The sequence below is a fragment of the Rhinolophus ferrumequinum genome, chromosome 24, assembly GCF_004115265.2.
Source record: "Rhinolophus ferrumequinum isolate MPI-CBG mRhiFer1 chromosome 24, mRhiFer1_v1.p, whole genome shotgun sequence".
Lineage (NCBI taxonomy): Eukaryota > Metazoa > Chordata > Mammalia > Chiroptera > Rhinolophidae > Rhinolophus > Rhinolophus ferrumequinum.
This window is the reverse complement of record NC_046307.1, coordinates 20,575,417-20,591,137: the sequence shown is the minus strand read 5'-3', so window position 1 is coordinate 20,591,137 and position 15,721 is coordinate 20,575,417. Positions and strand designations below refer to the sequence as shown.

Below are 15,721 nucleotides of genomic sequence, written 5' to 3'. Positions count from 1 at the left end.
TCTTCCATTGTTACACTTGAGAGAACTTTTAATCTCTCAGGGCCTTCCTATCTCTGCCATCACCCTCACCATCATCATCATCATCAATCGCATACTAAGTGTTTTCTCGCCTTAATTTTTCTCCATATCTGAAATTGTGCTATTCCTTTAACTCCTTGGATTAAGAAGTGGCTATAATGAAACTACTACTAATAGTATCATTTATTTACTACTAATAGTATCATTTATTATACACTTGCTACATGAAAAGTGCTTTTAGTGCATTTTCTCATTCAAACCTTTACAACTGCGGCATGAGATAAATACTAGTGTCATGTACAATTTATAGTTAGAAACAGAACTCACCTAGAACTCGACACTGTTGATTCACTTCGTTTTTTTCCTATCTACCTCCCTGACTACCGGCTGTCTTGGGACCTCCAAAAGACCATCCGTGAAAATGACACAGAATTTCCTGCAGGGACTCGAACACTCCAGGAGTTTGACACTAAAAAGGTTTGATACTATTCACCAACTCGTGCTATTGAGAACCGTGATTGCTCAAGGAATTTCTGTTTCCTCTGTTCTAACTTCCTTTCCCCCAGAGGAGTTCTAAATAACTGCGGGTCCTCTTCAGAGGGGAGCTAGAAAAACAATAAGAACAAGACTCACCTGAAAAGGACAAGGGAGGAGTCAAGTACTGCTGGGGCATCAAACAGACCCTTGTTTTATTGCCAAGTACAGGCACTCACTTTGCTTTTTAACAACCTTGAGTGGCATTGAGTAAAAGATGCTAAAAAGGACAAACGTATTTGGAGTGATAATCTTCTCCTATTACACGACATCATTTTCTCCATGCTATTTTTTTTTTTATCGCAAATGTAATACATTTATTGGAAAACCATAGAAAATGCACAAATGGCTAAGCTATTTTGTACGTTTCAGTGTAGATTCCGATTAAATTTAAATCATTCTCCTCCCGTGCCAATACATCCTTGACGCATTTTCAAAGTCCCGAAGTCCAGTTTAGGAGAGACCAAGAGCATCCCAGAGGCCAGCAGCACGAATGCACTCGCCCCCAGTCCCTGAAGCTCCTTCACCCATCTCCCCTCCCCCTTAGTCAGGTCGCTTACCATTGGTCATTACCATGACAACCAGCAGCTGCCGGGGGCAGGCAGCCTCTACCGCAGCAGGGGTGGGCTCTGGGGGAGGGGCAGGAGAGGAGGGAGCCAGAGGAGGTGTCTGCTGCAAGTTCCTGGCTGTTTCTGAGCTCACCCCATCCTCCGAGAGGGAGGAGGCCGCCAAGTGGTGATGCTGCTGATTCTATCGCCTCGACTGCTGGATACTCTAGTAGGGCTTGGGAGGGTGGTTCCTATTCGCACCATCGCCAACCAGAGACGGAGGGGGAAAAAAATCCCAGCAGCCGCTGCTTGATGTTGGGTTCGGAGGCTGCATCCGACTCGGGCACAAGGAAAATGGACTCAGTTTGCATCTCTCCCTCCTTTCAACAGCTTCTCCGGGTCTCAGCATGGTAAGTAGGAGACAGTGCGGCTATCTTCTTGGTTTAGCTTGCTATTAAATGACCTGTGTATACATTTGTGGCCTGCACTTGAACAATGACTCCCTTAGAGTAGGAGAGGGAGATTTGGAGACAGAGATGGGGATGGAGAGGAGGGGGGGTTGCCAGGAAAAGAGAAGTAAGAAGGCATCTGCTTAAGTTAAAAAAAAAAAAAGAAAAAAGAAAAAAGAAAAAATGGTGTTCTGATTTTAGCTTAAGCTGGTTTACAATGCAGACTGATCCACTTGGTTCCTTTCTTTCCAAGCTTAGCAACCAAATCCGGGGGTGGAAAAAGAGCTAACAAGAAATGGGTGTTATTGAAAGGAATTATTTAATTTGCAGCTCTCACATATGAGGCTGGGCCTTCCTCAAAAACACATTCCGTGGCTCATAAGCTTCCCAGTCAGCCTAATTGTAAGGTGATTTTGGTTATTTTCCTTCATTGCTTAGAAAAGGTGGCCCCAGAATTTAGCGTTCTGCTTCATATTCTAATGTACTCTTGTTGAGAAACCATTTCCCGGGTACAGTTTCATTTTCCGTGCTTGGATTTGATTGTGAATATACAAACGTGTACCTAGGGATACACATAGCATATACACACATGTCAGCCAGCATTTATGAAGCATATTTATATGCAGAGCAATTCTTTGCAATCAGTTTTATGGGTTACAAATGCCCTTGCACGCTTGGAGGTAATTGCATATTTTGAAAGTATGCTTCTGGTTTGTAATATTATTCATTGGCTTCATTGGGATTGATGTGAGATTTATTCTTGGTATTGTCCCTTAGTTTCCTGTGAGCGATTAGAACAGATGCCTATCATTTACTCTGTATCATAGCTCTAGATGTGAATTCAGAGCCTGCCTCTTTTCGTTATTTTTAATTAGGTTTGTGGGGGGTGGTTTGAGATCCCTGACTTGACAATGATGGGAAAGGGAGGTGGCTTGTGGCCTTATTTTGTGTCCAGCATCTTGCCAAGGGAATGTTGAAGCAAATCGGTGTTCTTGAAATTCTACCCCAATCCTTTCATGTTTCTGCCTTGTGTCCCAGAAAGCAAAGACGAGCTGGACAGTGAAATGCATTCGTTTTATTTAATAGTGCTGGTATTTGCTGTTCATTCCTCCAGTATCCTGGCACCATTTTAGAGTTCTCTCAAAGGTTGTCTTATGGGTTTACTTCTTTAGGTGGTCGAGCAGGAAAGTAGGATTGTTTTGGAAAAGCTAGGTATTCCCACCTACCCTAGCCATTACCAAATTAGCCTGCTTATACAATGACATAACACAGGAGAGAGCAAAGCTTAGCACAAGAATGTGTGGTTTGTAGCCGAAATGGGGAGCTATTGTAGTTTACAAATGCTTCCTGGGATCTGCTTGACCTTTTATTATGCCAAAGCTTCCAGGCACCTCAGGAGACTAAAGATGTCTGAGATGAGGAGGGTATAGGACTCAGTTATCCCCCAGGATAATGGATTTCATTGAATTAAAGCCAGAAAAATCCTTGCAGGTGAAAGTGTGTTAGTAATACTGCATTCGTCATATGGACTACTTTTATCCATCTATCTCATCTCTAACAATGCCATTGTCAGTGCAAACATATTTTTTACAGTGTAGAATGTAAGTATTTTTTGTCTTAACCTTTCATTTTATTTGACATACAGCCTAGCCCCCCTCATGGAAAAATGTTATATGTATTTGAATCAGGTTCATAGTTTAATTTCTCTGAGAATAAATGTCCTATTTGGTTTATATATGAAAAGGCTCTTCAGCAATTTAATGGGAAGAATGGATTTAATATGCTTCTGGTGTGTCATATATAGATTCACAACTCTGTAAAGTCGTGCTACCATTTGCCTAATTATAATAACTACATAAAGTCGACCAAGGAAGGAAGTACTGGTCTTATATAGCATATCAAAATTTTTAGAACACATTGCATCCTGAACTCTTCAGTCATAACTTGACCTCCCCAAATTAAAATTTTAGATATTTCTCCAGTAAGCTTTACAAAATTAAGACACATTGTAGTTGACCCTGTTTCATGAAAACGTATCTTAAGGCTTTGCTTTATTTCCTTTGTGTTGACTTTTCATTGGGATGTGGTGAAGTTGGTACAATTTGAGCAGAGGCAAACCACTGTGGGCCATGGACATAGAACTGGCTATTGTAAGTCTCAGCTATGTGGTCAGACCCTGATGTGAATACAGGTCTAGTTTTTGGTCTCACAACTTGGGATGATTATTACATGGCCTTTGCTGAGGAGCCACAGAAAAGTGAAGTATGTTTAAAGGACTACAAGTTGAACTCTTTAAGAAAGGATAAGGAACCTAGGATCTTTTCATTGGAGAAAACTGAGAGATGACAATCATTTGCTGTAGAAGAGCTGTGGGTTTTTACATAGGGCATTACTTCCGGCTATTTTTTGAAACCTAAAATATGGTCAATGAGATTCAACTTCATTAGGAAGAATGAAGATTATAAATACAAAGTGTAGAACTTCCTGATAGCAAATTTGAGTTGTCAGCTCAGTAACCTGATAAGGCAGTGCATCTTTCTTTCATCCAAACTTTCAAAAGTGGGCTGGCCCAGTGGCTCAGGCGGTTAGAGCTCCATGCTCCTGACTCCGAAGGCTGCTGGTTCGATTCCCACATGGGCCAGTGGGCTCTCAACCACAAGGCTGCCAGTTCAATTTCTCGAGTCCCGCAAGGGATGGTGGGCTCCGCCCCCTGCAACTAAGATTGAACAGGGCACCTTGAGCTGAGCTGCCGCTGAGCTCCCGCTGAGCTCCCAGATGGCTCAGTGGTTGGAGTGCATCCTCTCAACCACAAGGTTGCCAGTTCAACTCCTCGACTCCCACAAGGGATGCTGGGCTGTGCCCCCTGCAACTAGCAATGGCAACTGGACCTGGAGCTGAGCTGCGCCCTCCACAACTAAGACTGAAAGGACAACAACTTGATGCTGAACGGCACCCTCCACACTAAGATTGAAGGATAAGAACTTGACGTGGAAAAAAGTCCTGAAAGCACACACTGTTCCCCAATAAAGTCCTGTTCCCCTTCCCCAATAATAAAAAAAAAATCTTAAAAAAAAAAGAAGCAAAAATCCTAACTAAAATGTTAACGAATTAAAAAAAAAGTTTCAAAAATATAACCTAAACCTGGATTTATTGGGAATGGACAAGATTCTTTCTCAAAAATTCTCCAGTTTGTTCTAGAGTACACTCCATTTAAGAGTATGCTTTCGTTGTTTAACATCAGGTACTTCTAGACCTATAATAGTAAGACTTCATTTTGTAATGGGCTTCTAAATTACAGAATCTGGATTTTTTAAAGAAATCAATTGACCATCTGCTTCAGGAAATGTATATGTCATTTTTTTTCAAGATGCAGGGAACTGAACATTGGCGTCTTCATAAAAGTCCATTCTCAGCAACTTTATGAATGTGATGCCTAACAGCCATATTAAAATTATTCCTTTTGTATAGCTAATTTTGAAAAATGAAATGGGTTTTGATGGGATCTATATCCAAAATAATTCAAGAGCCATCGAGTTGATGTCAGAAAAAAACAATATATGAAAGATACATCCAAATTATTGTTTAAATGCTCTGTTTAACAACAAATTCGTTTTATTAATTATTTTTTTCTCAAACACTATCTTTTTTTTTTCTTTTTCACTTGGGGAATGTTGGGGGACTCCAGGTGTGTTTCTCCAGGGCCCATCAGTTCCAAGTCATTGTCCTTCAATTTAGTTGTGAAGGGCACAGCCCACCATCCCAAGTGGGAATTGAACCAGCAACCTTATTGTTGAGAGCTTGCGCTCTAACCAACTGAGCCATCCGGCTGCCCCTCAAACACTATCTTGAAAATGTCATTCTTGTTGAGATATTAACTATTTTGACTGGTATTTAAACTTTAGTAAAACTTGTTTTAATGGGAGTAAAACACACTTATTTCATTTGTCTCTTTGTGATAGGATGTTCCTATTTCTTCAAATGACCTCAGAACATATTTCAGTTTTTCGTACATGTGTCAAATCTTAGTTAGGGTGACTGAGGAAGTATCTGGAGAGACAAACCTGTTTTCTACATTTCTTATAGGTTCATAAAAAGATTAGTGCTTTCTTTCCGTGGTCAGAGCCTAAAAGAAAAAAAAATTTGTAGTGAAAGTTTCAATATAAATAACTCAACAATCAGTTTTTACTGAAATAAATAAACTAGATTTATACTTGGGTATTATTCTGAGAGGTCAGTTACAATTCCCCATTTGCACATCCGAACTATTATTCTACCAAGTGAAAATGTGTTTTCAAATGAGTTGAATTAGTCAATTGAAAAACAGCTGTTTGTAGAACTCTTATATGACTAGCACAATTTGCATATACTAGCAACATAGAATTTCCTTGGGGGACATAAGATGTACACATGTGAAAAGTTAAACAAAAACAATATACCTTATATTAATCATTACAATTTATATTAGTATAATCTTACAATTCTCAGTCATTTTACATTCTTTATTTTTTACTTATATTCCCCCAAATTCTATCATGCCAGTAAAGCTAATGTCATCATAATTGTTTTAAATAAGTACAAACAGGCTCCGAGAGTTTAGACTTGTTTCAATTTGGGTTTGGTAAATGATTTAACTGGGACTGAATTCCAATCTCATGAGCTCACATCGGGCATATTACAAAATTTAACAAATTATTTTGACAATTTGAATTTTTAAATATCAAACAGAGTAAATATGCATTAAATGTGGCTCATTTTTGTTCAGACTTTTATTTGAATATTTCAGGTGCCATGATTTGCTCTTTGGTCATATTGAATTGTCAGACTGTATGGTTAGGGTATCAGCCAAAAAAAACCCAAAAAAAAATGGCACACCAAAATTATTTTGAAGAAAATCTGGGATTCCTCATATTTCAGAAAAGCATAGAAGTGTTTATCTAGGAAAAACTCAGAACTCTGTTGGACTGATGTGCACTTATTTTATGGCTAAGTATTGTTTTTATTTTTAATGACACACAGTTTAGGAGGCAACATACATTTTTTGTGTGTTTTGGACCGAATTAAGATTCCTATAGGTCCCGGACCTTGCAACAACTTAACTATACCTCCTACTGATATGTCTTCAGCATCTCTCCACCTATATGTTATTAAAAATAAAAATGATACTAAATGATAAATCTGTACATCAGTTCAACAACTTTCTGATATTTTCCCTGTTCAAATACTTTTATACTTCTCTGAAATATCAAAAATCAAGTACTTTTCTCCAAAATATTCTAATTTTTTGGTGTCTCCCTTTTTTTGCTAATACCGTGGGCACATACTTTGACTATTTGGTAATTCAGTGCTAGCCCAAGAGCAAATCATGCCATCTGAACTATCATTCTACATTTGGGAAATGTCCTTGAAAGTTAATGAGCTTGCAGTACAAGTGAGATCTGTCATACTACAGACATTCTACTTAAAATCAGTATTCACCAATACAATTAAAGTTTATCTTTTGAAGGCATTTTTAACATTTGAAAAATACGTCTTCATTGTGAGAAATAAAAAAAAGATAATACAGAAATGTATGAAAAGAAAAGCATCCATAAGCCTACCATCAAGAAGTAATTACTGTTAGTAATTTGGAGTATTTCTGTCTAGGTTATTTTTTTCTATATGACAATATAAACATACTCAGACATACAATTTCCTAAGTGGGACCATACGCTAGGCATTGTTTTGTAATTCTTTTACTTTATATAAGGTGGCCATGTTTCCATGTCAATGAAAATTCTCTACTACATTTTTAACCTCTGTGTGTATTTTTCTTGATGATTCAAGATGTCTTTTCCCTACTTGGGGGCCTTTACACTTTGCTTTTAAATACTTCTTGTGATACAGGTAGATCCTGCTTGATTTACGGGAGCTGTGAGTTAAGCATTATTTTTCAGGAAATATGGGATCTGTTACCCTGGCCTGCCACTACCTCTCACAGTGGGTATTAAATTAACCTCAGTCATCTTTTGTTTGCTGGTAAAGAATGAGTTTTAAGGCCAAATCAGTGTAATCCCTGCTTGAATCACTAGGAATTTCACCAGGTTCATGTATAAGCAGCAGTTTAAAAAAACAAATGTCTTTCAGATTCATGTTCGTTTTCATCAGTAATGGTAGTGGTGTCCTGCAGTCTTAACCTCTGTGACCAACTCAGATCCTTTATGAAAACATATTTAAACAACGTACAGTAGCTGTCACACGACTCAGACTAAACTAAGCTGTATTTTTGGCATCTGTATATTCCTTAAACCTGTATATAGTTTTTATATTTTTATTTTTTATTAAATTATTGTTGATATACATTATTGTATTAGTTTCAGGTGTACAAAATAGCAATTCTACATTTACATACCTTACAATATGATCACCACAATAAGTCTATTAACCATCTGTCACCTGCAAAGTTATTACGATATGATTGACTATATTCCCTATGCTGTGTATTACAACCCCATGACTTATTTATTTTATAACTGGAAGTTTGTACCTCTTATTCCCCTTCACCTTCATCCATTATCTCCACCCTCTCCCATATGGCAGCCATCAGTTTGTTCCCTGTATCTTTGAGTCTGTTTCTATTCTGTTTTAAACCTGAAGATAGTTTTTAAATGAAAGCCCCGTCATCTGACTCTTCTCCTCTTAAAATATGAATGGATGGATTCGTCTTATATTTTAAGTTTGAGCTTTAAATATGACTCCTTGGAGAGGTTTCTTTCCTTAAGTATATAGATCTCCACTTTTACTCTCTGCAACCTGTGTGTTTCCTTCATAGCATTTATCAAAATTACAGAGATATTTATTTGCTTACTTGATTTTCCTTCCCCTTCACTAGATTGTAAGTTCTGTGAGGGCTGAAAATGAAACTTAATAACAAGTAACTTGGCACAACATAGGTGTTCAGTAAATACTGGTTGACTGAATGAATGAATGAATGGGGGGTGCCCTGAAGCACCTCTGGCCTAAGATTGTAGAAGAGCTTCCCTTTAGTAGTTCTTTGCACTGTGATTCTCATCCTTTTATTTTGGATGTGAAAATAAAATGGACTGTGTTTCATATATGTGATAGTCTCAGGATTTGAAATTTTAATAAAAGAAAAACAAATTCTTAACGGTAACAAAGCATAACACTTACAAATCCATTGTTAAAAATTGTGCACTACATGTTATGACATAAATAAGAAAAGCTGTGAATATTTCTTCCCTTGTGGTTCTTTTTATTCCCTTTCGAAACAGAATTGCAAGTTAGAAATAGTGAAACCATTAAGGGAACACCTTTGGAGACACTGTAATTTATTGAAATAAATTAGTAATTTAATTACTATTAGCATCAAATTACATGATACACACTCATAGCTATTTTGCTATTCTAGAAATCCACTCTACTAAATTCACTAATCATAAACAAATCATTCCTTCATATCTATACCAAAAAATTAATCTGAAATGGGAATGGAGACAACAGCCTGACTCAAAAGATAAATTAAGGCAGCATCTTGCTCTCATGAAAATTTTTAAATCAAATATAAAAAGAGTGACTTGGAAGAGAGAGGGATACTTGGCAAATACAGAGAAATGTCTTCAAATCAATAGGACCAGCTACCTTTATAAATGCCTGACCTGCTGACACATTGAAACTTGAGTATGAGGGAAAAGTCTTTGTTCCCTCCCTCCCCCCCCTTTTTTTCATCTTTGGTATCTAAATCAAGATCATTTACTGCAATGCTTGAAATTCTGGAGTCTGACTGCAGTTAAAATATACATAGAAAACCAAATCTGAGTTTAATTGACACTATGTGGTCAGAAAACGATTCATTGGTATTATTTTCAAGAAGGAAATTTTGCTGAGATCATTGTGACTCTAAAAAAGCCTTGTGAGCATGTGCTGAAGAAAAGAGGGTGATATTTTCATCATGCCTTCTGTTCCAAACTGGAAATGTTTCCCTGGAAAATGCTACCCAGTGTAACCACAATGAAAATGTAAACCAAGCAAATGTTTCTCACCCACATTTCTTATCTGGCCCTTTCTTGTACAGCATTTCTTGGAGAGGGGTACTTTCTAAAAATAAACTGAGCTCTTATTCTCTAGTCATTCCTGATCCATATTTATGGACCATAAACAATTTGTAGGTCAGGTATATGTAATTGGAACATATTTTCCAAAATAGAAGTTGGGTGGGTTTTTTTTATTATTGCAATAATACTGATGAAAGCAACTAGAGAGAATATTTTAAATGAGTACCATTCTATAAAATTTAGGATATGGTGTCATTCTACCAACAAGCCATTAAAAGAATAGCAAGATAATTGACAATAATTTTTTATATAACAATAGCCAACCTGGAGGGTTTATACTAAAAATCAACAATGATTTCACATGAAAATTCATAAGATGCGAATTCTGCCAATTGGCAGTGACAGGACAGAGAGAAGGACTTCGGTGTTTTAAAGATGTTATAAATCCCATTTGCTTTCTTTTGAATTTCCTAGATAATTCAGATTATGAAAATGGGTATTCTGGGATGGCTGGGGTTTCTCTAGCAGGTTTCTGTTCTGCTCTGGTTACCTAGATCTAAAGGAAAGAATTACTCCTACTCCACTGGTTCAGCCTTTGTCTCCTACAGCTCTTCAGGATGAATTTAAAGGGTAGTTCATTAACCATAAAATGAATTTTGTATTTTAGAGAATATGATATTTTGCTACATTAAGAAAAGCCTTTGAATTATGACTTACTTTTATTTTTAAAGCACTTCATTTGATAAAAGTGTCTACAAAATTTAGATTTTATAGTATTTTGAGCCAGGTGCCTAAAACATTAGCAATCATTAAAAAAAATAAACCCTAACTTTATTAAAATGAAGTAAAAAGAAACCCCATACTCCTCCTTAATTTTACATAAAAGGAACATTTAGCCATCTTGCTATCATAGCTAGACTGCCCATATTTTAGGCTCGATAGGGTGCACTGCTACACTCTGGAACAAGAGAAAGGAAAATATCAGCTTGCAACGAGGGAAATTGAGTCTTCCACCACTGAGCGACCTTCAGGTTTTTATCCTCCGTAGAGCCCAATTTCTACATGCATGCTTAAACATGCCTGATTCGTAGTGCTCCTATCTCGATAGGTTTGACTATACGTATTGTTCTATCTCTTCCAACTGTGGTAATATGATTTTATGTTTTTCTTATTTCACTCTACTTATGATTTTTTTTATATCAAACCTAAATGGTTTAAGTGAAGGCCCCTGGAAAGTAGTAAAGAGAGAAGATTAATTTTTCTAGTCAGTCACTGGTCATTTGCTTATTGAACTTTCACGAACATTTGTATTGTTTGAAAATATTAATGGTCTAAATTTATTTTATATAATCCTCTTGCTTGAAACATCGATCTTTGGCTGTAGATTCAACTGTAATCTAAGCACAATCGATCTGTTCTAAGCTCACAAGGTGCCATCACTTACCGCATGTTTGGCGTCCTGAAATGCTGTTTCACTAACGAAAGGATCTTTATGACAGAGAGTAGCTGATAAAATAGTGGGAAAGCATTTTGTACAAGAGACAGTAATTTTGCCAAAAAGCATTTTCCCTTGGGTCAATCTGAAAAATGTTTTAGACTTGATGCTGACTCATCTCTATCCTTTGGAAGAATTGGGGATATCCATAATTTCAAGTTTTCTCTATATTTCAAGTAAAACAATTTACTCACAACAATGGAATGGATACTCCTGACCTTCTTAATATCTGACATGCTCTGAATATAACAAGTATAAAAAGAAGAAAACAGAATGACTAAGTTATCCAGAAAAAGAGCTAAATTCTTTGAGCACCTATTATGTATCTATTATAATGTTTTCATCCATGTCCATTTTTGCAGTTTTTAAAACAAAGGCATTGTTCTTCCAACTTTGCAAGAAGAAAGTGAAGCTCAGATAGGTTCAATTTCTTAGCCAAAGCCATTCAGAATGTTGGTGATTAGAGCTGAGATTGAAATAATATCTGATGTTACAGCACAGTGATTAAAACCTGGAGCTTTGTGGACTAGACCCAGCTCAGGGAAGTGTTTGTAAACATGTGTAACGTGCTTGTAAACAACAATATATGTTTCTAGGACAGTATTTTTAAAAACATACTTTTATCCAAAATTTTATAATTTTCACATTTCAGAAAACATCTGCCTCCTCTTAGAAAATAAGAAAATCTGGCATCACTAGGCCCACATCTCCTCTTGGCAAACACATCTGAAGTTGAGTAATGCGTAGTCCTATGGGTGGAATGTATTGTGCTCTACAGAGTGTGCTACACTGACCCCCAACTCTCAGGGCCCCTCAGTTGATGCACATTAACTCTTTAGCCCTTGAGACAGTTGGGGTTTTGTCCCGTTTAGCCCATTTTCATTTCACTACACCATGTTACTTCCCAGTTAAGCATGAGTTTTGTTTTTCAGGTTAACATTCAGGTTTCACTAACATAGAAGCTGAAAATGAATGTAAAGCATAACCTAGCAGATAAGCATTCGATAAAAATGAACTATCTGTATGAAATTGAATGCTGTTGGTCTGTTTTTGGGGCAATCACAATGATATTTCAACAGGATAATTTCCAGCTTCGAGTGTTTCCTCTTGTGCCCCATCAATTACTTGTTTTCTCTCTTTCATAATTAGTGAGCTAAGGCATTTTTTTCCTACAATTAGTTTATTAACAATTAACATGTGTTAAATATTTTGTGTTACAAAGAACTTCGGGTAGTTTAAATTCTCACAAGCATATAGATAGAGAAGATACTATATACTACGTTATATTGTATTATATTACGTTATATTATGTTATATTATTTATAGTCATCCTCAGGGTCAAGTTTCCAGTGTCTACATATGTTCAGCATCACTTGATCAATAAGTGAAAAGTATGGGACTCCAATCTAGATTTCTTTACTTTAGAATTTTTTCGTTCTATAAGATGCTGCCCCAAGCAACCAAATGATCCATCAGTGATGTGACTCATGGCCAGAGAATCATGACATGGTCTGACCTGGCGTATAAGTCCTAACTCCGGGATCAAGGTAATTTAGGCTTTTTGGTTATCCTCACTAAATCCTTTCACACACAACCAATGTGTCTGTATATGGAAACAACTACATAAGCCAAGAGCTTTCGGAAGGGTACGAATAAATAGTTCCCACATGTGGATCATTATCATCATTGCCAATACCATAAAAGCCTATTGAAGGTCCTCAAAATAGATGGCATTCGCAGACTTCGAGGATTAGCCCTGGTCCCTGTCCAAAAGGAACTTACATTTTTAAAAGGACTAAATTTAACTAGAATATTAACACATGTAACACATGGAATGCAGAAATAGCACCAGTTCCCATCAGAAGTCTTTGTTTTTGAGAGGTGACCACTGTGGCTTCTGGCTACTGGGCCTACATTGTTAATGCACCTGTGGAGGAGGATGGCTTTGCATCCGTTGTATTCAGTTGTTTCTTTCTTCTCCTAACATATCTTTCATTTGATGCGCCAAGTATAATAATGTTTACATTAGTAAATAGAGATTGTTAAGGCACATCAGTCTTCTTTTTGGTCCAAATTCAGGTTTTAAAAAAATGTCTAAGAAATTGTTTTACAAACATATTTGACATTAATGTTAGTTGTTGTGTTGGTTTTGTTTGTTTTACTCTTCTGCCTCGATGCCAAGCATGGCACTAAAGTCGTTGCATACCTTCTACCAACATACTTTGAAGAAGGTAATAGTATCCCTATTTTATGCATGGCTAAGCTCAGGTTTATTGAAGTAAAGCAATTTAATACTTACTCAAGATTACCTAACTAATACCTGATAGATCTAGATTCTGAACTCAAATCTGACTCCAGAGTCACTCTTAATAAGCTAAACCACTTCCCTGTTCTAATGAAAATTTGATTGTGCTTCTGATAATTAAAGTAAATGAAGAGAATGGCAAATATATTTTAATGTTATTAATATTGTTAAATATTCATCAAGACTCAATGCTTGCTAAATGAAGGATAGCAACACCCGGCTAAAATTTACATTCAAGGACATAGTCCATATAACCACAGATTCCTCAGTGAAATAAAAAACAAAGAGCCGAATGAATCCAACTCCTAAACTAAACCATTTGAAGATTTTGTGTTTAAATAACGATTAAGAGATCATCTGTGAGTTGTGTGTATTTGTATAATACAATTCAGGCTTTTCTTTTTAAAACAAAAATTTAAGTAAGAATTAAATCTAGTAATAAAAGAAAATTACCTAATTATCCTCCCTACTTTTTTTAAGCAATAAAAAAGCAAGGAAACATTTTGTGCTGTGTTTTGGACAATTTTTTAACTATGAACATTTTCTTTTACTCTAAAGAAATTCAGAGAGTAGTTTTATGGAAATTTAATCTCTGGAAAAAAATTTGAACTGCAAAATAGACTGAGCAGCACAAATCCTAGAATGAATAATAAGGCCATAAATGACTTCGGTGCATGTATACCTTCCATGGTGCTAGATTCAATGCAACTTAAGACTTTATTGTTTAAATCTTTTGCTTATAGTGAATAGCAGGAGTTTTGACAAGAATAGGTTTGGGTGAGAACAGGTTGAAACCTTGATTTGCTTTTCTCTGTCTATAGGCCAGGTTATACATGATAAATTAGTTGTGACCTATCCCAATCATGAATACAGTGAAGCCCTTTAAACAATATGTTGTAGAAAAAGGTTTAGTGACATAGGGAAATATGTAAAATATGTCTTTTAAGTTAATACAAAACATCAAAAATCAAAAGATGGAATTAAGTTCTAATTTTGTGAAAAGGGAGAAAAATCACACAAACATGTATATATTTTTTAAAAGTACCAAAATAGTATAAATCAAAATGTTCACAAGAATTAATTCTGGATGATAAGTTTATGAGAAATTTCTTCATTGATTTTTTTTTAATGTTTTCTAAATTTACTAAAATGTATCTTGCTGATTTAATTAGCAAAATGTGGCAAATATTTTTAAATGAAAGATTTTGTCATCAAAATTTCTAAATTATTCTCAAAACCCGAATATGTAACTATCTAGAGTAACACTGCAGGACTTCTGGAAGATATAAGTTTTGCTTTCTCTGGGTCAGATGGGCCAAACTGGTTTCCATAGGCAACCGCAGTGTTCCTGATGAGCCACAGAGAGAAGAGAAAGGATAGGAGAGGATCCAGGCTCTCAGTACAAAATACCCATTGGATGTCCTACTAAAGTTTTGAGAAAATGATCCTTGTCACAAAATCGATTGAAACCCCATGATATAATTGATGTTATTGATATTCTGTGTGCCAAAATATCTAATTTCTTTAAAAACTAAAAATTTCAATTTTTACTTAGATATTCATTGTCTTATTTTCATTAGCCTCTGGGTGGTTTAGTTCACAGTAGTTATTAGAATCGGCGTTAATAAGACAAAACTCCAAGCTTAACTCCATGTGATTCAGTTCTAATTCATTTTTACTGATGACCTCAATAAGGATAATTAGATGAGAGAGCAAAAATCCACACGAATTATTCAAAATTCTGACCTTTTTCCTTTTGGGATGTAGATACAGTTATCCCCACCCGGAAAGACCTGCTTATAATTTCGCTGCCCTCTCTGTAGTTTAGATGAAGTGAAATCTTTCTGTTGTTGAGCCTAGTATTAGTGAGGGTGGTGGTGATGATGATAATAATGAAGAAGACAGGTCACCCTTTGAGGGTGGGGTCTGGAGTCGCTCAGCTCCGGGAGGACTGTGTGAAGGACATCTCCAGAGTTGTGCAGTGGAGCAGTACTGAATTAGCACCTGCTGTGTGCCCGGCGAAGTTCTGAATACTTTACAAGCGCAACACAGTTAGATGCTGTTGTACTCCCTTCTTATCCCTTCAGTTGAGGAAGCTGGGACAGAGAAATGTTAAACCAGCTAACCAATGATTTCTACATGCTTTCTAAGGGCTTGTCTTTTTAATATGTATATGGGACAAAGATTGAGGCCCTATTCTCAAAAAGCTTATAAGAGTAAAAAGGGAGACGGATCTTTAAACAAAGAGTTAACAGTAAAACATGGCAATATTGTAATGGTATGGCTTTCCCATTTAGCCACCAAAGGACATGGTCTCATAACAA

The 15,721-nt window shown here is 36.4% G+C and overlaps 1 protein-coding gene across 3 annotated transcripts in view; it reads left to right on the top strand.

Annotated features, from left to right (window-relative positions):
* Window positions 1-1,252: 1,252 nt before the first annotated feature.
* JAKMIP2 (janus kinase and microtubule interacting protein 2) overlaps window positions 1,253-15,721 on the top strand; it is a 140,839-nt gene continuing 126,370 nt past the window's right edge. For 2 of the 3 annotated variants that reach the window (XM_033096678.1, XM_033096677.1), the window contains exon 1: window positions 1,253-1,510. The gene's annotated coding sequence lies outside the window, so the exon portion shown is untranslated. The remainder of the gene's footprint in view (window positions 1,511-15,721) is intronic. The other variant, XM_033096676.1, reaches the window with a different exon arrangement.